Genomic DNA, 22,093 nt, shown 5'->3' with positions numbered 1-22,093 from the left:
CATCACTCCTGTTTCAATGTCTTCTAGAGGCATGGGAGGACATGGAGAGGCAGTAATCCTCAGCACACTGAACAGTAGGTACCATGGCACAGTCCTACTCAGCAAAGCAAGTTTTCTCAGGTCTGTCTTCAAGCTGATGAAGCACAGAGCAATGAGTTGAAGTCACCATGCCAGGCCCTGCCCTCAAAGTTGTTTTTGAATACTGCAATTTATCTCACTATCTCACTTTTCTCCTATGACCTCATTTCTGGTTGTACCTCTTTTGTCAGGCTGTTAACCACCTGTACTGTAACAATAGAAATTGTCAGGCTGCCAATTCTACTTATCCTGGCTCAGCTCCACCTGGGGTCATGAATTCTCTCTGAAAACTGTTGAAATCAGGAAATAAAGCCTATCATCATTCATTGATTGGTGACAGGAAAACACAGCACTAAGAGAGCACTCTGCATCTGTGTACTGAAAATACCATGTTCAGGGGGTGATAGAGAAAACATCATCTAAGTAAAGATTACTGTATAACATGAACACCTAAATGGGATGACAAGGTTGAAATCTTACCTCTGGCACTTCTGGAATTTTCAATAATTGACCTTTCAACATTAATTCTTTCATTTCTCCAGTCATTTTTCATGGGAGAAGTAATAGCAGAAAAACAACAGCTAAATATCAAAACTGAGAAAGATCTTAATTGCAGTATGCATACATGAGTGCAGGATTTCAGATTCCAACAGGATAGAACATGAGAAGAAATTTCACAAAATACGTGTATCCTCTTAAAGAGATTCTGCACCATTTTCCCTTTTGGAGATTAATGGCTACTCATTCAGCTGCTGGATCCTCAAAAGAATTGTGATTCTCTGTAACTGAAAGCCTAAAATTTACACCAGAATCAGGAATATGTATTGACTATAGACTTCATTGTAAAATTCACAGTTCTGTCACCCAAAGCGTTGCAGTCAAGGAAGATGTATGATATCTGCCACGAGCAAAAGATATGTGTTTGAGGCAAGAATGAAAACTGATGGGAAGTAGAGGTGAGGAAGACAGAAAAAACTCACCTACTTGCCCTGCACATTTGGACAAATGGTTCAACAAAATCAAGCATAGCTATTTCCACTAAAAACGAGGCTCAAAGCAAGGTGATCTGCATGGTAACAATCTCTGTCCCTAAGAAGAAGGCATAAGATCAACAAAAAAGTGAGGATTAACAGATGAACTAATTAAATGTTATTTGCATCTGAGGAAACTTTCAAGTGTGTAGTCTTTGGAAGATGATAATGGAAAACTGACTCTTGATTTTGTCCTCAACCACAATAATTGAATAACCTTCATACCAGGACCAGGTTTCATGTCAAGAAAAAAATACGTACACTGAAGTTAGAGTCACCAAGGCCACATAGTATGACACAATCATTAAAAAAAAAATAAGGTACAAAGTCAGGAGAAGATCTAAGGTCTACTGTGAGAGAGGTGAGACACTGGAGGCCCACAGAGGTTGTGGATGGATGGACAGGGCATTGAGCAATCTGGTCTAGTGAGAAGTGTCCCTTCAACAGTGGTTTGATGCTCCTGGGAATCTGAAGAGACATGCAAGAAGTGCTAATAGTTGACCAACAGAATGACAACGTTGTCCCTAGAGGTCATACAGGGAAAAGGAGGAGAAATGCTGTGGCAGTAAAATTTGGACCACCACAGAAGAAGCTGAGGATGAGAATCCCTTGACATCAGGGCCAGCAAAAAGAATGTTATCACATGTGAAGCCAGAGATACAATACAGGCATATGATTTTAAACCTACAGAACGAGTAATCTAACACTTCCCAAGACTGTATTTTCCAGTTTTATCATCCTTACTCTTAATAGTTCATATTTTATTTTCATCTGGACCATGTCTGGCTTTGTCTTCCAGTGCTTGATTCGTGTTATGCAGTTCCCTGTTAGATTAAAGAGTTCTGTGTTATCTGGTAACTTCTTCACATGAAAACCCTTACCCATATTAATCAAGGTAGGTGTTAATTACATTTTGGGAAAAAAGCAAAACATATTAAGATCTCTCGGTCTTTCATCCTCATATCATCTTCAACCCTTATACTATTTCTGTGGGCCTTTATTGTGCTGCCAGTCTTTTAGCATATTTCTCAACATTTTAATTCATCTCTCCTCATTTTTGCTATCTAAAAGCTGAGCTTTCAGCCTAGGCAGGCCTGCAAGCTCTCCTGTGGTCCACAGAGTAAAGAAGGCAACTCCAGAGAGCAATCAGTTCATGCTAATCCCTTAGACATCTCACTCAGGGTCAGATAATAACAGTTTGGATGTGAGCCTCTCTCTCCATGCACTACAGCAGGCATTGAGGCCACTCAGATGGACCACTCACTCAGTTCTCAGAAAGATGAACTTCAGTTAAATCAATTCAAATCAACATTCAAACACTGTTATCAGTTGTTTTCAGCATTTTAGTATTGTACTGCTTATGGTAGTCAAATTATCTCACTGCTCTTGTCTATACACACTAATACATCAGTCCCTCTCTGCTGCATCAAAGCAGAAAAGTTCATTTTGATTTCCTTCATACTCCATGACCTCTAAATCCTTTTTAGTATCCTATTTCCAGATTGCAATTTCTCCCTATATAACCTATACTTGAACCTAACATCTCCTAGAAAAATAGTGAACATTCTGCAATCTCTATCAAGATTCCCATGACAATTATCATGATCCAGATACTCTCATGTCTCAGCTGCACCTATTTGAACTTCCTGTTTTGGAGCTTGAATGAAATAATACTGAGCTTTACAAGTAAGTGATATCTTTTTGATACAAACAGAAAAGTTGCTTTTAAAGATGTAATAACTCAACACAATCCTTCATAACCAAGACTGAAAAACTCCGGTGGTTTTATTGATTTTACCCTTCAAAACAACCATAAATTTTGGAAGCCCTAACTTTGTTTTGTAATAACACCATTTTGTGATACAAAATCAACTTGTTTCAGATGGGAATTTGTGGAGATGTCTCTGTTCTAAAACTTACGAGTTTATAGAGGGAGAAATAACATATATTGTACATACATTTATCACTAATTCTTTGAATTTTCAAAATCTCTGCATTGTTAAGCAACAAGGTGCTGTGAAGAATTGACTGTTGTGATACTAATCACGGGAAACTTTACCATAACAGTTTAAAAATGACCCAATTACACCAACTATGAAATATAGCTGTTGAACTAGGTCTTTAAATTAGTAGCCTTATGAACCATTCATTCAGAGCCACTTGCAATACCTCTCAATCATTCTGAGACTGTAAAGGAAGCTTGCTTCAATTGCTTTTATCTTTGACATATGAGAACCTAAAGAACTGTTTGGAAGTCAGAAAAAAAGTCCAAATAAATATGGCTTTTATGTGTTGTACATTAGGTGAAAATGTCTTTGTTTACTACGTTTTGTACAAGAAAACTGAAATAGGGTGTGTGAGGAGAGGGGGAGAAAAGTGATACATGGCTGCACCTAGAAGCACACACTTGTTTGTACACACAGCAAGAAGTGCCAGAGTCACTCATGTTCAGCTCTGCTAGCCTTCAGTTACACAGGGTGTTTCTTTAAGAAAAGTCACACAGGAAAAGGAGGCCACTGTACTTCCCCTGGGAAAGCTACTGAGCATTGAAAACAAGCAAGGTTGGATTTGATGGTCTTTAATGTCTTTTCCAACCTGAGCAATTCTATAATTCTATGATTCTATAAGGTTCCCAAGATTCAGGAGGAGGCATGGGAAAAAAAGCAGCTTGTGTAAAACTAGATTGTGACAAGGAGCAGGAAGCAGCCAGGCAGGCTGGAAGGGACAGGGCACAGGTAGTGGTGCTGCAGTGTGAAGTTGCTGAGATAGATAAGGCCAAGCATAGAAGCAAATACTCACCTGCCAAGAGAGAGGGGGAGAGCTGTATGTACATTTTGTTTCTCTCTGTCCTGCTTTTGCTAACCATTTTACATTTTCTGTGTTAAAAAAAAATTACACAAGTTTTTAGCTTTTAAATCAGATCGTATGGGACTGGAGGAAGCTGTGTTTCAAAACTGCTGGTCTTCTGGGAGATGTTCACTCTAACAAATAATCTAAGCATTTGCACTGGGCAACTTATGGCTTAACCACACCGCAGAAATATCAGTGTAAAACCTTAACACATAGCTCTGAAAGAAGCTCTGAGTCTGAGCCCAGATCTTGCATCTAGATGCCCTGCACTTAAAGAACAGAGCTGGCACATCTCCCTACTTCTTCCTTGTAAGATTAACTGGGTGCTTACCTGGATCTGTCCTGTTCCCTTCCATACAACTCCAAATAACTCTTGGCTTCGCTGACACAAGATAGCTTTAGCTTTGTCTTCAGTGAAAGAGCTTTAATGATCTTTGCTCACTAATGGAGTTTAGCCCATAGTCCTCAGAAAATTAGCATTAGCAAAAACAAAATGAGAAACTAGTGTCAGCAAAAATTCCACAAACCCTCCTTACTGGTGAAGAAAAAGCCTGTAGAACCATGCCATGAAGTAATGTTAGAGCACTTTGACAATGCTGGACTTAATCTAAGGAGTTAGAAGGAGCCCTTCCTCCCAAAGTTCACAGCACTACTAAGCCTAAGCAAGAGTATTGATGTGCATGTAGTTCAGGCAATACAAGCTCTTTCCTGTGATGAGGCAATGATAAAAAAATATACACAATTGAAAAGGAATAGCAAGTTCTAAAGATAGAGTATTCAATCTGGAACTATAAATGCAAACAAGATTGCTACTGTGTCCTACAAAAACTCATATACACACACAGTAATTGCAATAAGGCACCACCCAATTAGACTCTAATAATCACTTTGCCCATTCTGCATCTGTAGGGAAAAGACATTTCTGTTCATAGGCCTCTCTAACAAAACAACAGTCCAAAGTATTCCCCAACATCTTTCCTGCAAAATATTCAAATTCTGAAAAGAGTTTAAGAAATAGACAAGGATTTCTTTTACAAATAACAGAATTTTTACTAATTTTTTTGTATTGCTTGCAAGATGGAAAGATCATGGTTTCATAGTGCAAATGATTAAACTAGGGCTTAATTTTTGCTTTGTTTTTTTTTTTTTTTTTAAAAAAAAAAAAAAAAAAAAAGGAAAACACCAATTTCAAGCTTAAGAAAAATGGAAATCTCTCTAAGTCCAGAATACAAAAAGAACAGAATGATACAAAATTATACATTTCTTTCTTTCTACCTGGGCCAGCAATCATGGGAGAAATCATAGTCTTTTTAGGGAAGCTTGAAACTACAGTAATCCAAGAAGCATGTTAATGGCCTCCTAAAGAAATTCAGGTCAGCCTCTACAGCAGATATTGCTGCAATGCAGAGAATAAGGAGTGGGAAGAGAACATGAGCTCTCACTGCGGAGTTCTAAAAGGCAGATGTGATAAATCCTCCAAAGAGACAATTGTTATGAGTCTACTGTTTTAATACTAAAACAAAGCAAGATGAAATGTTTTTACTATGCTGTGACAGTGCAGCTACTGACAAGGTGCCTTACTGGGACAGAAGATCTAAAATCACCTGGTTCAATAAAATGAGAACATGTTTAGTCTTGTGCTTGGCAAAAGAGATGCTAACCTCCTTCAGAAAACACTTCATTCTTCCTTCCTTTCAACCACAAAACCCTACTGTAGTGAATTAAGAATGTCAAATTTAAATCTGTCTAAAGTTCATTATCCACTACATTAACTTTTATCAAGTTATTAAAACAAACTTTTCATAAATATGTTGCATTTCTACTAACGCTGTGAAGAGAGACAAAGTGAAATCCACAATCCACCTTTCAGTACAAAAACATTCATCATCAAATTAAGTATCAACAAAGCAACATTTTATTGCGCACAGGTATGCCTGTGCTTCTTGTAGCAGTCATATCCCTCTTGTCCATAATCATCTTTGCCAAGGGAGGTGGTTGAGCCACCATCCCTGGAGTTATTCAAGAAATTTTTAGATGTTGTACTAAGGAACGTGGTTTAGTGGGAAATACTGACAGTAGGTGAACAGTTGGATTTGGTAATCTTGGAGGCCTTTTCCAACCTTGGTGACTCCACGATCTTCCTTAAACTAAAATAATAATGTTCCAGCTACAGAGAGTAAAAAGTTTCTCCTATTTTTAAGCTGCAATCTTTGCTGTCTGCTTTGCATTTCATTGTAGGTTATTATGGCATGGGAGTGAAAATTGTCAGTTGTCAACGTGGCAGTGTTAGCAGCCTGGAAATGCCTGTGCTGCTAACTAGCAATTAGTCACACAACAGCATGAGATCTGAGCAAGCACAGGCAACTCTGCAAAGACTTCAGAACTGTTGCAACTCCTGGTTTATGCCATTAGTGACAAACTACAAATCATGAAAAAGGCTTTTTCAAATGCATGCATTCAGCCCAGGAGATTACCATTCACCTTACTATAGCTCCAATCAAGGAACTTGAGGATGTGCTGATTTACATGGGACTTTACTGGCACTGCCGAGGCACCAGGTGGTAGGTGGCCAATCAATAAATCAAAACGTGATTTTCAGAGAAGAAATGTGGCACTGTACCAGTGCTCATATGTGATATCTGTATGCAAATGCATCAGAAATTTCTGCCACCAATGACTATGTGCCAGCTGTAACTCAAAACTCATATTTTCTCCCAAGGTGATAGTGGCATTCCTCACATGTGGGAAGTTATTTCTGTGAGGAAATTTAGTTTGTTTCAAACTTACTGATAATGACATACTAGCTAAAGCTGATCTTCTATTAATCACAAACTTGCAAAAGATTTGCTCTTATATATAATATTTTTACTTTTCTCACTCACCGATTCTTTCATCTGTAACAAATCTTGTTATATTGTCTTGATTTTACATTTTTTTTCCTTTTTTTCGTTTTGGCAATAGAAATGCTGAGTAACAATAATAACTTTAACACTGAAAATTTGACTGAAAGCACTGACATCAGCAAAATAGAAATTCACTTTTGTATGTTTTTAGTTTTCATCGTTTTGGTTTAGATTACAATAAATCATTTAAGTTCATACAACTTTAAAAGAATAATATCTGTTCTTAATCTAAACCATAGAACTCCCCCGAAAATTTGAGAAAGTTTTCCTCAAAAACCTTACTTGTTAGCTCTTGCTCAGTTGTCATCTCTATAATGTTTTACATAGAACAGTTACCTATCATCCAGCAGAACCATTTTAAAAAAATTTTATAAAAAACCTCAGAGATCATGTAATTTGTAAAGATTTTCTTCTACTTCTTGTACCTTTGATTACTGATAATACATCCAAGCATGGTAAAACTTGTCCTCCATAAACAGACTACAGTAATTAAGAATATTAACTGTCTCCAAGTACTCAAACATCTATTTTGAGTGGATGAACCATACAAGGTCCTTAGACTGGTTATTATAATCTGTGTTTTGTCATGAGCATCTAAGGATCACACAACAGAAAATAAGATTTGAGATTTTCCTGACCTAAATTCTGCAGGCATGTATTTTATTCTTTGGAAAAAATATATATATATATATATATATATATATATATATATATATATTTTAAATATATATGTTTTCACATTCCTGGCTTCTCAAGTACAGGCTAGACTTGAAAGTACTGTGCAAAATTCACAATGATCTCAAAGCAAGATTCAAGTCTGAGGATGGCTAATGGCAATCCCGGGAAAAAGGTAGCCCAGTTCCAACCAGAAACTCCCTCCATGATACCACACATGCACCATTACAGATTTTTAATTCCAAAGGGCGATCTCCTCCTGGCAATTCTGCCTCTTTTTAATGACACCCACATAAGACTTAGACAGTCATCTGCACATTCTTGGCCAAGAATCCCCTCCTCAACATTCACAATTTAGGAACATATGGGCTTCCTTGTCAGCTTATACTCAAGCCCATCTGTTCAGATGGCAAGGAGTCTGCCTACAAGTCAGTCAGATGGCTGCTGTAGGGTACACGTGGCATGCAATAACAGGCTCAGATACTGAAAATGCCTTTCCTGCTGCAGGATGCCTCTCTCTGCACCAGCAGTCAAGCGCTGGCATCTCATGTCTCTTTACACTTGATCAAAGCTATTTGAATGCATTTGTAGAAAAGAAAAAAAAGAGCTATCGACTGACCACTCTCACTGATTGTAGGAAACAGGGCTGTATGAGTAATAGAAACAGAAAAAGCATATTCATTGAATAAGCACAGCAGTCTCGGCTAATCATGCAAACTCAGTACACAATGTATCTGAGAGGAATAGATAGGACCTCAACTGAGTAATTCAGTGAAGATAATGGCAGACCTAACATATAGCTAGAAACATCATTTAATATTTGCTTTTGTCTTTCACCCTTGCTGGGAATATGTGGAGAACAGGCTTAAGTGACAGAAAAAAAATAAAAATAAAAATAAAAAAATAAAAAATTATTTTAGAGGAACAATCAGTCCCTCAACAAAAGTATGTCAGCCTCACAGCATGGTAACACTTATGATGTAGGAACCTGTATTTCTTGTTACATGTTGTGATTTGTTTTCAAATTTTGCAGTAGTTCCTCCCTAGAAATACACTTCAGGGACTTTAATAATTGACAGGGTCATGCACTGAGTTCTACTTGGGCGGTGAATGGCATCAAAGGAAGAGTTTTACATCTTCTGGGCTATTGAGCACAAAGTTAGATTTCAAAACCTGTGCAGTTGCAACCCACTGAAGAAAATCTTATTACCTTCAATTAGAAGATCTTGAAATAGAGATGAAGAGACTACCTTCCTGTATGCCCAGCATCCCATCAGATTGTACCAGAAAGGATGTATAAAATGGACTACTATATACATATATCAGGACTTCAATGTTGGAAAATGAACCATATATTTTCATCTTAACAGAGACTCCTGACAGGAGTGCGAGAAATCTGCCAGCATTTGCTGTAGCTATTGCTCTATTGCTCTTTCATTTAATTCAAATAGATAGCTTTCTATGAACTTTTTTTTTTTTTACCAGATTAAAAACAATAACAATATTAGCTAAAATTTTCAACTAGTATTTTCACAAATTAAAAATGCTTTTTCAGGTTTTTCTTTTCTGAATCACTTTAAAATTCTTCTTCAGTATCATGACAAATATTTGCTAATCCCACTGACTGGCATGTTACAGAAAGGGCCATCATGCAGACTGAACTGCAGATGAAAAAGGTTTCCAAACTCATTCTCATTCTGAAGAGTGTTTATCTTAACTACCTTAGAGATGTTTTGTAGTAATTAATTTACTCACACACACACACACACACACACAAAAAAAAAAAAACTACAACATGTTGAGCTTGCACAATTCAGTCACCAAGAATTGATTGAACTGGTAGTGAAATTGTTAGAAATGTCTAATCAGAAATCCTCTAAAATGCTGCTTTCAGTTATTTTTCTGTAAAGATTAAATTAGGAGACACCTGAACCACTTAATGAAAATAAAATCACAAATAAGAGCAAATACAAAGAAAATATTGCTTCAATGAGCAGCGATGATATATCCAAGCCTAATACAGTTAGCGCTACTTGAATAGCATAAAGCATTTCAATTACATATTTGTTTAAATACTTTAGGTATTTTTGAATGTCCAAAAGAGTAATTCACCTAATGGAATCTTTTTAGAATCTGAAAGTACCTCCTTATGGTTAATTTTTTTTTCTCCAAAACATGGTAATGCAGAAAAGTTCACTAAGAATTTACTAATGGTGAGCATTCTGCATGTAACACATCACCACAATTTCATCTGTTGTTGAAACAACACCTGTGCATCCCTGCTACATATTCCTGAGTAGGAATTTATCTGCAAGTTTAATAGGAAGCAAATTGCAAAATTTGTTCTATGATCATAAATATAAGCCAATTTAAAAATCTGTTCATAAATTAGTATAAATAAAGAATATATTCAGGAAATTATAAAAATGTGGCAGAAAAGTACCCTTAACCAATCTGCCTATGCTATTCTGAGCTAATATTTTGTGGTCAATGTTTTTCCTAGAAGATAATGCAAAAAGTTATTGCTCTAATTCTTGTGATCAAAAATAGGGGCCAACACAAGGTTTTCTAACTAGCAAGTTGGAAATAAATCCTACAGATTTATGTTGGTTTGCTCCTGAAGTGAAAAACTGTTCACTTGCACCTTGTTTCTACTACTTGAAGTACTCTTCTCCAAGAGCAAAGGAAATAAGAGAACTATGACCACTTTTAGTAAATTCTTAGGGAACTTTTCTGCATTGCTATGTTTTGGAGAAAAAAAAAAAAAAAGTAGCCATAAGAAGGTACTTTCAGATTCTAGCAAGATTCCATTAGGTGAATTATTCTTCTGTCTTGAAATCTGAAGAAAAGAAGCCAGAATTTCAAGAAAAAAAATATAAACTGCATATTCTCAACTTAAAAGAAGATGAGTAACTAATGAGAAACTCCTCAAAACAATGCAAAAACTGTCCACCAGCACTATCTGGCTGATTAAGGCTGTCCCACCCCTAATAGGAAAATGGAGCAAAGCAGCATGGCTAGGGATGTCCATCTAAATGGTGTTTGTGCAGGACACAGAAAAGCTAAAGCACTGTAATGAAGGGGCAACCTGGAACTGCCATATTCTGAGTATTCATGGAACAAAAAAATCATTCAATTTCCATACAATTAAGATTCCTGCAGACTGGAATTGATTATGCAGACCTGATCACCAAAGTTACTCAGCCCGGAAACTGCACAGACCACAGAAAAATGTCTTCTGAAAAAGGTCTTGTGGCAAGATTTCTGATTAGTATTCTGTTAGGGATTGATTTGATTATTCCAATTATAAGAATTAACTTACACGTGAACTTTCAAAAAACGAAACCATGTGGGAAATCTCTTGCATTGCAACAGTAACACTGTCTTAACACATTTGATACATGACATTAATTTATTTAAAATTAAACTATTTATTTCATGTACTCCATAAAAAGAAAAATTTCTGCAAAATCAGACCTAATAGACAAGGAAAAGTCCTTCTATTGCAAAGTTTAAAAGCATTTGTCCTTGAATGCAACAGGGGATGGTGATGCTCTAAGTTGAATGAGATGTGTGCAAATGCCCACATCAATAAAAAAGGTTTGTACACCATTAAGCACAGTCCTTGGAGGTAAGCTAATTAGTAAACTAGAGAATTTTAAAACTCTCAAGTGCAATCTTTGAACTGAAAAAAAGCTATCTACTAATGAAGTCCCCTGTGGGTTAACAGACTAAATTTGGCAGCACACACATTGCTATAGCTGAATTTCAACTATGGTGATAAACTGATAGAAATAAGAAAAGTTATATTTAAGGACAGAGAAAAGGAAGAATACATTTATAATATACCCAGCAACCACTATCTCTCTGCACAATTATTAGTATTTAAACTGTAAGGTGAGGAAGAGCAGTACAAAAGTCCTGCTGCTGAAAGAGAAGTGGCAAGCAAATACACATTTATGGATGATTGTTTTTAAGTAACACCTGAGAAGTCTCTAATTCACAGGAAATGTAATAAAATTTATCTTTGTGAAAGTGGTGTAAGTATACACTTTCAGTGTATTCCACAGAAACATACAGCCTATCCTTTTCAGACTTACTTTCTTTTAAAATATTATTTTTTGCTAGCTACTTCACATAAATATTCAAATTAAACCTGAATTAGAATTTGGATTGTCATTTTAAAAAAAGTAATAAAGAAAAGAAAAACACAATCACCGAAGAAACTCCACCATGGTAATATTCAGTTTGGAGCTTTCTGTAAATGACAAAATTACCTTAATCCTTACAAGAATAGTAGGACTATACCCGAAACAGCACTACTCATTTCTTATTAGGAAAGCATGATTTATCACATTGCAATCAAAAAGTTGGTTACATGAGCTGCATTATTTAATAAACATGATACCTTTATATGGTGTTACGATTTCCTCTTTCTCTTCCTCTGCAAAGCCTGGAAAGTACACCAAAGTCACTTTGTGGAACAACTGAAACAAATCAAGCTTTGAAGTTATCAGCTTCCTAAAACTTGCCACAGGTTTGAAATACAGAGGAAAAAAAGAGAGAGAGAGAAAGTAATGGGGATCTGGAATGAAAACAGAACTTGTTTTTCACTCTCTGGAAGTAACAGGCCATTATAAAGATGCCATCAAAAAAGCCAGGGATGTCAGGAAAAAGCAATGCAGAGCGCTACACTCCAAAAGTGTCTGTTTCATAATCAGCAGGATTAGGATCACTGGAAGTGTGCACAAAGAAAGAAATAGGAGGGCTTCTCCAAAAGTAACACCTCCTATTTTGTTATGTTGGCCCACAACATCACAGGCCAATGTAGGTGGTATGGCAGCAGATGTTGAACCTTCCCATCTGTATTCCATTACATGTTGTTGCCATGTGACCCATGGCAGCAGAGAGGCAGTCTGACAAAATGGCAATTGACATGGAAGTGCATGTGAAGCAAAGATGTGGAATTCTATTCTTTCATTCAGAAAAAAAATAAAAAATGTCATGCACTGACATTCATTGACACTTGCTGAACATTTTTGGAGACCAGAGGTTGGGAACACAATGAGTGGCAACAGGGATGTGAAAAATATGACAGGTTCTATGTGGTCATGCACAGATGTTACACCACTAAATGAAGAGCATCTCTATCAGCTCATCTGTGTGAATAGGCTAATGGTGGTGAGTATTGAAAAATAGTGTTTCATAGCTGAGAATCTGCTTTATTGAGTAGTGTTATTTTGTTCTTTGTATCTCTTAGAGTTTCCACAGAAATAAATAGGAAGCATTGCTTTTGGAGCAACCTACATATATTCCTCCAGTCTTTCCTACAAATAATGTTCAAAACACACATATGCCATGCTAGTCCTGTTTCCTGACTTTAAGTTTGACAACCTTTTGACCTGTAACTGTGTAGAAGAAGGAAGAAATCTCGCCTAGCATACGTTAGAGAACACTGTATAGCTATAACATAAAAACTATAATGGAAAATCTGGCCTCCAATTTCTGTGGGCAATTTTATTTTTCATGTCATTATACCTCATCTAAATTGAGCTTGAAGTTTCTAGTACTGTAAGTTTTTGATTGCAACACACTTTTTCTTTTTGAAGTAAGTTAAACTTGCCTTGCTGACACGTCTGTTCTTTTATTTGCCAGATGGGACTAGCTTCAAAGGAGCGTTTATGTTTATTCAATCTCAATCTTTCGGCAGTTTTACTGGTATTTAGTGAATACTTTAATCTAGGGATGCAGAAAACACATTTTGAGATGTGTTAAAGTCATCTGGGAAGAGAGGAAAGTGGCTGATACTAAATTTCTCGTGGAACTGAATAATTTCATAGCAAAATATTCAAAAATGTATATTGCTGTTAAAAAAAAAAAAAAAAAGAAAGAAATGTTACAGGGTCACTATAAATGTTCTCATTCACAGAGAAAAGGCTGTGTTGCTGTTTAGTAGGCATGGGCTCAGAACAGGCTTTTTTTTCTAGGAGGCTTCTGAGTTATTTGCTGCCTGTAGAGGTTGCAAATAATCCTATTAGTTTTCCTCCCAGAACATTTGCAAAAAAAGAAAAAATTATTTCAGAGCTGCAAAATGCAGCTGCAAAAATGTTAACTTGGATGTAGAAAAAGCACATTTGCATTAAAGATTTACTTTAGGAACACCTGCGTACTAATGCAATCAAGACAAAACTGAAGAAAAAAAAATCAAGGTTTCCGTATACAAAAGAAGTTGCAAAATTTATCTGCTGTGTTAAAAAAAAAATTGTCCCCAAGGTACATCAACTGAAAGGACCTCCTTATTCATACCCTCTTCTCATAGGCTTTAAGTTGCCTTAGCATTGTTTGAGATACAGAGAAGAGTAAAGAGACAACTGTCAGGTCACCAATGCCTAGAGGTTAGGAAAGGAGAGGTCAGGAAGATACTTCTCTGTATTCTTCTTTTTCTACATTCAAAAAAGAGTAAGAATGACAGTATTGCTCAGGAGAAAGTCAGCTTTATCCAGCAGCCTGCCTAACAGCAGATAGCAACTGATGTGTCAGAAACAAGAGGGCAGTAAACATGATACACTCAGCTACCAGAAATCTATGCCTTGAGGTCTTAGTAAGTGTCTGCTTACATCATTGAGTTTAACAACTTGTGATGGATGTTCTTATTCTATGAATTTAATCAGTAATTTTAACCTGTTTCAGTAAGAGTGGTTTTTTGTTTGTTTGTTTGCTGTAGACAGTTGCCACTTGATCCCCTCTGGTTCTTCTACAGTGAAAAAAAAAGACTGAATTACCTCTCAATTATAAATGTGTCCTGGATTTATTTACTAACATATCAGTAATTTTAATGTGATCTCCATTCCTTTCATACAAACTCCCTGCTATTGCACAGCTGTGCACCAAGTCAATGGCTAATGGATCCACATACGGTGATCCCAGGAACTATTTCCTGAGGAGCAATAGCTAATTTTGAAACAGTATTACTTTTTCTAATTGAGGCTGTTCCTCTCCCAAGCTTACTAACAGTGATCTGCATATGAACAGTATCCAGAGCAAAGAAATATTACAAATCCAATAAAGGTCTGCCATTCCATAGAAAAGGTTAAAAAGTTGCTGCTAATTGGCTGAAAAAATATGCACTTACTAAATCTTCTTGCATGTAATCTGTGTTTCAAATCGCTGGCATTTATGCAGAAGAGGAGTTGTTTGAAAAGCAATGTCATGCTAATGTAGACTGCGTGAAACCTGAGAAGAGTGGGGGAATCAAAACTGGTAAAAATCCTGATTTAGGAGTGAGGGGAGAGGAATTGAACTAAGACAGGGAAAGTAGAACAAAGGCCACAAATATACAGGAAGATGACTGCAGAACAGATTCACAGGTCTCCCTCTTATATTATTAGCTCTTAGTACAAAATTTCATTGCTGCTCAGCATGAGGCCTGCAGGATTCTAGTCATTTGTTTCATCAGTGAAGATATTTTAGAATGAAGAGAGGTCGTTCTGGTAATTAAAAAGATACCTCATAAGTATTTAGGCCTCTTTAGGTATAATTGTTTCTCTATAGAGAAACAGATATAAACAACTCTGTGTTAGAGAGAAGGAAACACATAGCAATAGTGGGACAGTAATACAAAGTCTTCTCTGAATCACCTATGTATTCAAGGTCTGGGGACCAAACAAACTGAAGAAATTATCTAGAGAGCTCAGGCACAATGCATTTGTAGTGATTAGAAAACAAGGAATGCATTTGTTCCCATCTATTTCTTATAAACCTAATATCCCTCTCGAAAAGGATGTTTTTACATCCTTTACAGAATTGAATGTCTGTTTTAAAAAACGCAAGGTTTCTTATTGTTTTTTGGTCTTTTCTTTTTGTTGGTTGGTTGGTTTTTAAAAAGACATTTCCAAAAATAGAAATGTCATAGGTAGGTATCTACATAATTTCCAGGTCTTATTTTATTTTGCAAAAGCATAGCCCTCACAAGATTACATTCAGACTAAAAGGAATTTTGAACTTTGCTAACACGCCTTTCATCTTCTGTCAGAGACTTCCTCAAAATGCACAGCTCATTAGAACATTCTGACTACTTAATTAACGAATCTTCATATCACAACTATCGGCTAATTAAAATATATCTCATTTCAGAGCTTTATTGTGTATCATAAAGCTTCTGCCACAAGGTTATATGAAAATCACTATTCAGCCTTCAGCTAATTGAACCTGCTAAGTCACAGTTCTGCTATTAAGTAGCAGAAGCCAAAATGCATGTAAGTAATATCACAAATTCTCCATCCAAAAAAACCCAGAAAGATCTTACAAATTTTAAGTCCAACTTCACAGAAAACACACTGCACTGTATACTTCTACATCTACAACAAAACAATAATTCTGCTTTTAATAGTTCACAACACCTCTCAAGCAACTAGAGGTGATTTTTATAATGTGAGATTGAATTACCATTAATTCTTTCAGGAAGAATATGACGTGTCACAATTTGAAACCAAACCCAGCGTAAACTTCTCTTAATTGCATCACCTCAAAATCCATCAGCATAATGCAAGCAGTGTCCCCTGTACACATATTTACCCACAAACCACCTACACACAGGAGACAGAAGAATAATTTTTGTGGTATGTCAAGCCTGCTTTTAAATTGCAGGGGTGTGCCAAAAAAGACAACATAACTAAGAGGAATTATACCTAGCTCTGTTCCTCAATGTCACACACTCAGTATATAGATGTTCGCCACTCTGTCAGAGTCTCTCACAGGAGAAAGAGGGAAGGAAGCCAGCAGGTCATCAACTGAAGTGTTAGATAGAAGATGATTATCTGTTAATTGCATGGCGAAAAAAATGCCTTTATAGAAGAAGCAAGCTCTTCTTTGTCAAAGGGAAAGCCCAAACCAGCTTAGGAAATGTGGACTTGGACAGAGATGTGACCAGGTAACCTATATTCACAGTGTATTAATCAGAAATTTTCATTGCTACTAAAGCTTGAACTGCTTCCAGGAATATCATGAGAACAGCAAAACTGTCTCATACACAGGCCAATGTCAGAACAGTCCTGTGCTGGACTGCAATCATTACAAGACAAAGAGAAGGGGCTAGAGCTACAAACAGATACAGTCATCACAGTTTTCAGCCATCAATGTGTACATTCCAGGTAACCCTGCTGTTGGAAGACCCTCTCATGAAAATGGAACATGATCTTTTAACGTTAAAAAAAAGTGGCAGGATACCAACACATCCAAAGGTAAAGGCAAGACACTTTCTTCTTCAGTTAGTTTAACAACAACAACAAAAAAAGATCAAAATATAATTTTTAATTTAAATATAAATTAGCACAATTAACTTTAAAAAGAAAAAGAAATAAAAACAGCAATGGTTGGCAAAACAGATATAAGAGTAGTGTATACTTTGGCGAGATCTCACCTGGAGTACTGCATCCTGATGTGGAATCCTCAGTACAGGAGAGACATAGACATGTTGGAGCACATCCAGAGGAGAGCCACGAAAGTAATCCAAGGGTTGGAACACCTCTCCTATGAGGGCAGGCTGAGATTCCTGGGGCTGTTCAGCCTGGGGAAGGCAAGGCTTCGGGGAGACCTGACAGTGACCTTTCTGTACCTAAAAGGGAGCTGTAAGAAAGAAGAAGACAGGTTTTTTAGCAAGGCTCTGTGAAGCCAGTGCAGCCAGCCCTATGTTACTATGAAAAAAAAGGAACTTTTATTTAGCTAATTGATACTTTTTGGAATGTCAGATATGAAAACCCAGAACTGCTAGACATTTCCTGACTCATGTCTCTGCTCAGACATCACCATCACATGGGACTCTCTTGAAGATAAGCATTGACGATAGCAGTAGGTTTTGCTATGTTGTGGTTTTTTTGTGTGTTTTGTGTGTGTGTGTTTTTGTTTGTTTGTTTGTTTGTTTTTAAGTAAGAGAGGGAGAGACAGATCTATTTTTCCTTACAGGTAATTGCTGTGCTTTGGAATGAGCGTAAAACCTTTGGGATTTGTATAACCATGGAAGAATTTTAAAATCTTGTTGTCAGCAAAAGAGTAGGACAAGACGGAATTAAAACACAAAAGAGGAGAGAAAGAAGCCAATACAAATAAGCAAAACAGTATGACTCGTTGATGACATCTGAGAAACTTAATCTCAAGACCCCACACCAGGACAATAAGTGCACAGGAACACTAAGGGAATAAGAAGAGGGTGGTAGAGGAAACAAGGATACACTGGTCTTGGGAGAGCGCTCTTCTCTCTGTTGGAGAAATTAGAACTGCATTTAGTTATCTGTTTTATTTTCCTTGTAATGTGACATAGAAAGTTGCAGAAATCCATACATCAGAGAAGCAAAGAACAATACCTGCACATAGCAGCATCTACAGTACAAAGATAACAAATAATTTATTCAAACACAGTGGAACTTGACCTCAAGAGTAATTCTCATTTTCATAGTAGGTCTAGATTTTTTTTTTCTTCTGCATTTACATCCATCTTTGGTAAATTTGGCCTCTGAAATAAGGTCATTATTGTACTTAACTGTTCCCTTACTCTTTTCCCTTGGGCTTACATTACTTTCTTCCTAAATCTCTCTCTGGTTATACTTGATTCAGTAAAAAGGACCATTCTACATTCCTTCAATCCTTTGAGGAATTTAATTTGTAAATTGTAGCCTGGTCCATTTACTTTACAGGCCCAAAAGGCCATAATCACTTCTTATAAGAAAATGCATAGCAGCTGACAGTCTTGGGTTCTGACTGAGCAATCTGAAGATCAAGACTTAGCACCTGAAATACTGGAGTACTTGAGTAAAATCTCCTGAAAGTTCACAAGTAAGATTAATTTTATTCCCAGATCTCATATACCAGTACTCTTGGGAACCTGTTAAAAGTGTTATTTAGCATTATATCAGTTCCAAATTCTGAACTGATGTTTTTTGCCAGTTTTGCCCTGGGGAAGTCTTTCTTTTCAAGTATATGCTTAGACAATTTCTGATGTCAAATGGTAGACTGTTTTTCAATCCTTTATTCTTTGAGCCTTTTCCTGGCCATCATTTTAATATAATTACCATTTATTCTATTCATTCACTTCCTTTACTTTGGCTTAATTTCTGCAGCTTTTATCATTAGTATTTACAAAAGCTTACTGCTGAAAAACATGCATGATTACTGGATTATGTAAAGAGAAAAGCAAGTAGTGAATACAATCTTTCGTTACTATGAAAAAACTAGATGAAGTTTTCAAGTGCTGCTCACCACTTCCGTACTTTGACAATTGCTGTGATAGCCTAATTTGAAGAGGGACAAATCAAAACGCAGGAAGTAATGGCAGCACTTCGACCAAAAAGGCAAGTTTAACTGGCATTGTAATTCCCAGGGGTGGCAGTCGTGCGATACCACATCATCCTGCAACAGCAGTACCTTTCCTTGGCCTACAAGAAATTGCAGACTAAAGGTACTTTGGATGTCACACTATAGAGAACAGTAAATAAAGGTAATTAAAGGAAACCTCATGCTCTCATTATCCAGCCTTTTAGGACTGACAAGGCCTAGAACTGCCCCTCTATAGTGAGTCACAGGTTCTGAAATTCTTAATTTTAAAATTGTGTATGGAGTTTTTGTCAAAATATGTTCTACTAAAACTGAATTATTACTGTTAACTCAGGAGAAAACATGATCTTTAACTCACAGGAAGAAAGCAACTGGGAAATTTAGACTCTTCTTAGCAGTAAATAACATTAAAATAAGTGGCATACAACACATTTCAACAGTTGGCCACAGGCTAAATAAGTGGAAAACAAAGCTCAATGAAGAAACATGGTAGATTGATTCATTATGTTTGCATACTATCAGAGCGTGGTTTACACCTTACCTTAAGTTAGAAGTAAAAGATAAAGGCAGACACTTCAACTTTAGCCTTCCTACAATATTGAAAATATTAGTTATGTTCTCATATAGAGGCTGTAGCAAAGATCACAGGCTGCTATATTAAGACAACAGCAGGAAACTGAAGTAGTAAGGTTTTCCTGTGCCAGTTCAACAATGGAAAATTAAAGCAGAAATTCATAAAAAACAAAGATGCACACAGTTGGAAAAAAATGGAAAAGATAATCCCCACCCCTATGACATGGAGAATACACTTAAACAATTTTGTAGCACCTTCCCAACAAGGCATATTTTCCAGTAATTACTACTCTGAACAGTACTCACTCTTTGATTATTATTTTATCTTTTTTCCCCCAAGTCTTCTAACCATATCATAAGGTTTTTTTTATATGGCAGTTCAATACTTGATTGCCCATAATAAATAATTCCCTGAATGACAAGCAAAATAATGAAGTAATTTCAACCTCCTGTCATATGCTGAACTTATTGAACAAGTTTGGGCGGAAAAAATCCACAATCCATTAACCCTATTAAATTTAGAGAGCAGTAGCTTCTATTCAGAATTATCTGTTCAGGTTGCTTTTTCTTGACAGAGTTAATTACAGCAGCAAAAAAACATCTTTCTATTACTAACACTAAGCATTCTCACCTCAAGATCAGTAAAAAAAAAGCAGATACATTTGAGAACTTCAATCAGAACAAATTACAATCCTTTCACATGATGGGCTTGAATGACGAACATTTATCACTGAGTAGAAACCTAACAGACGTAGGAAAAAAAATAGATGGGGGAATCTACCTCCTTTTCACAGCTTCCTTCACATGGGGAAGGAAATGTTTGTAAGAGATAGTGTTGGAAACAGAAACAAACATCCTTAGTTTAAAAGACTTTCAGTGTTGGAGAATAATACCAGATCCAAATCCCTGCTGCCTGCAGCAAGAATCAAGTAAAAAGCCTACTTGTTCCTCCAATTAAGATTTGTGGTTCTCTTTTGTAGTTGTAACAGAGTTGCTTCCATAGCTGTTTTATGATGTTTTCCTGCCCGTGGGTCTCTAAGGAAAATGAAGCTAAACACCTCATCTTCATTAGGTATGACATTTATCACAATTAGTCTGCATATTTAAAATGTGTCTGAGTCCTTTAAGAGCATTTTAAAACAGGAGAGAAAAACAAAAATGATAAGAGCGGACAAAATCCCATGACAACAATTCAAAAGATATAATAAATGAAGCAATTTCTTGGATGCACTGCATAAGAAGTAGGCATTAATTCCTGAACAATCCTCCAGGAGTTTCCCAAGACATTGTATGAGAAGGAATACGCATTCTGGTTTCTTTTCTCCCTAATTTCCTAGTGTTTCCCTACATGTGCAAAGACAAACAAGGCTCTCCAACTTTTTTTTCTGGGATTCTTTTGCTATTGTGTTTGTACGACTACACTGCCCAGCTTAAAAAAAAAAGAAAACAGAAAAAGTTTACAATGAAAATAAGCTTAAGCAGTTTTAAAACATTTTCAAGCACCTCAAAAGTGTAGAACTCAATAAATAAATAAATAAATAAATAAATAAATAAATAAATAAATAAAGAGAAACAACCACAACAAAAAAAACCACTCAGCTGGAAGAAACAAAAAAACATTTAGATAAAACAGCAAGGCAAGAATAGCTAGTTGAACCATAAATTCACAGTATTTTTTGTAAAATGAATTAGGAAACAGCAATATATTATTTCATGTCTGCTCTTAACACATGTAATATTTCTGGTTAGTGCTGCAAATTACACTTACAACTATGAACCTCATATGTATTAGGAAAATGAATATTAAGAACAGTACACCACCTCCACTGAGCTCTAAATTGATATCAGCAGGACCCTGGGATATGCATAAGAATTAATGCATTATTTATGTTGATATATGTTTCTAGAAAGATTCTGAAATTATGCTGCACATGTCTAATTACATCACAAGCATAACTTTCAGTTTTATTGCATCTATCTTAGAATGCACTGGAACATTTTTGTAGAAATATTTACAATGTAAAAGGGCTGCTCTGGAAGTAATGCGTCCTGTTTATTATGTTGGCCCACGATGTCATTGGCAGATGGTGGTGGTAGAATAGAGGCTGAATCTTCCCACCAATATTCTGTTACATCTTGTTGCCATGTGACAGGTGGCAGCAGCAGCAGCCCAACCAAATGGCATCTGACATGGCAGTGCATATGAAGCATATGGGTATTGTTGATTTCCTCCATGAGGGAAAAACTGTACCCACTGAGATTTATCAGTTCTTATTGAATGTTTATGGAAAACAAATGGTGGATGTGAGCACAGTGATGTGGTAGGTGGTGAATTTCAGCAGTAGCAACAGTGATATGAAAGACCAGTTGTGTTACAGATAGCCATGCACAGCTGTCACACCACAAAAAGAAGAGCGTCTCAGTCAGTTAATCTGTGCAAATCAACTTATGGTGGTGACCGTGTTGAAAAATAGTGTTTTGCAGCTCAGATTTTGCTCCATCAAATAGTGTTATTGTACTCATTGTAACGGCTGACGTTTCCATAGAAATAAATAGGAGACTTTACTTTCAGAGCAACCTACATACAATCCCAGAAAACATTTGCTCAGTTATAGCACACATTGCAGCCTGTCCAACCCTCTTTCCCTCTCTTCTACA

Source organism: Lagopus leucura, unplaced genomic scaffold (genome assembly GCF_019238085.1).
Source record: "Lagopus leucura isolate 7727_CA_CO unplaced genomic scaffold, USGS_WTPT01 Super-Scaffold_73, whole genome shotgun sequence".
NCBI classification, from domain to species: domain Eukaryota; kingdom Metazoa; phylum Chordata; class Aves; order Galliformes; family Phasianidae; genus Lagopus; species Lagopus leucura.
This window is presented reverse-complemented; position numbering follows the sequence as displayed.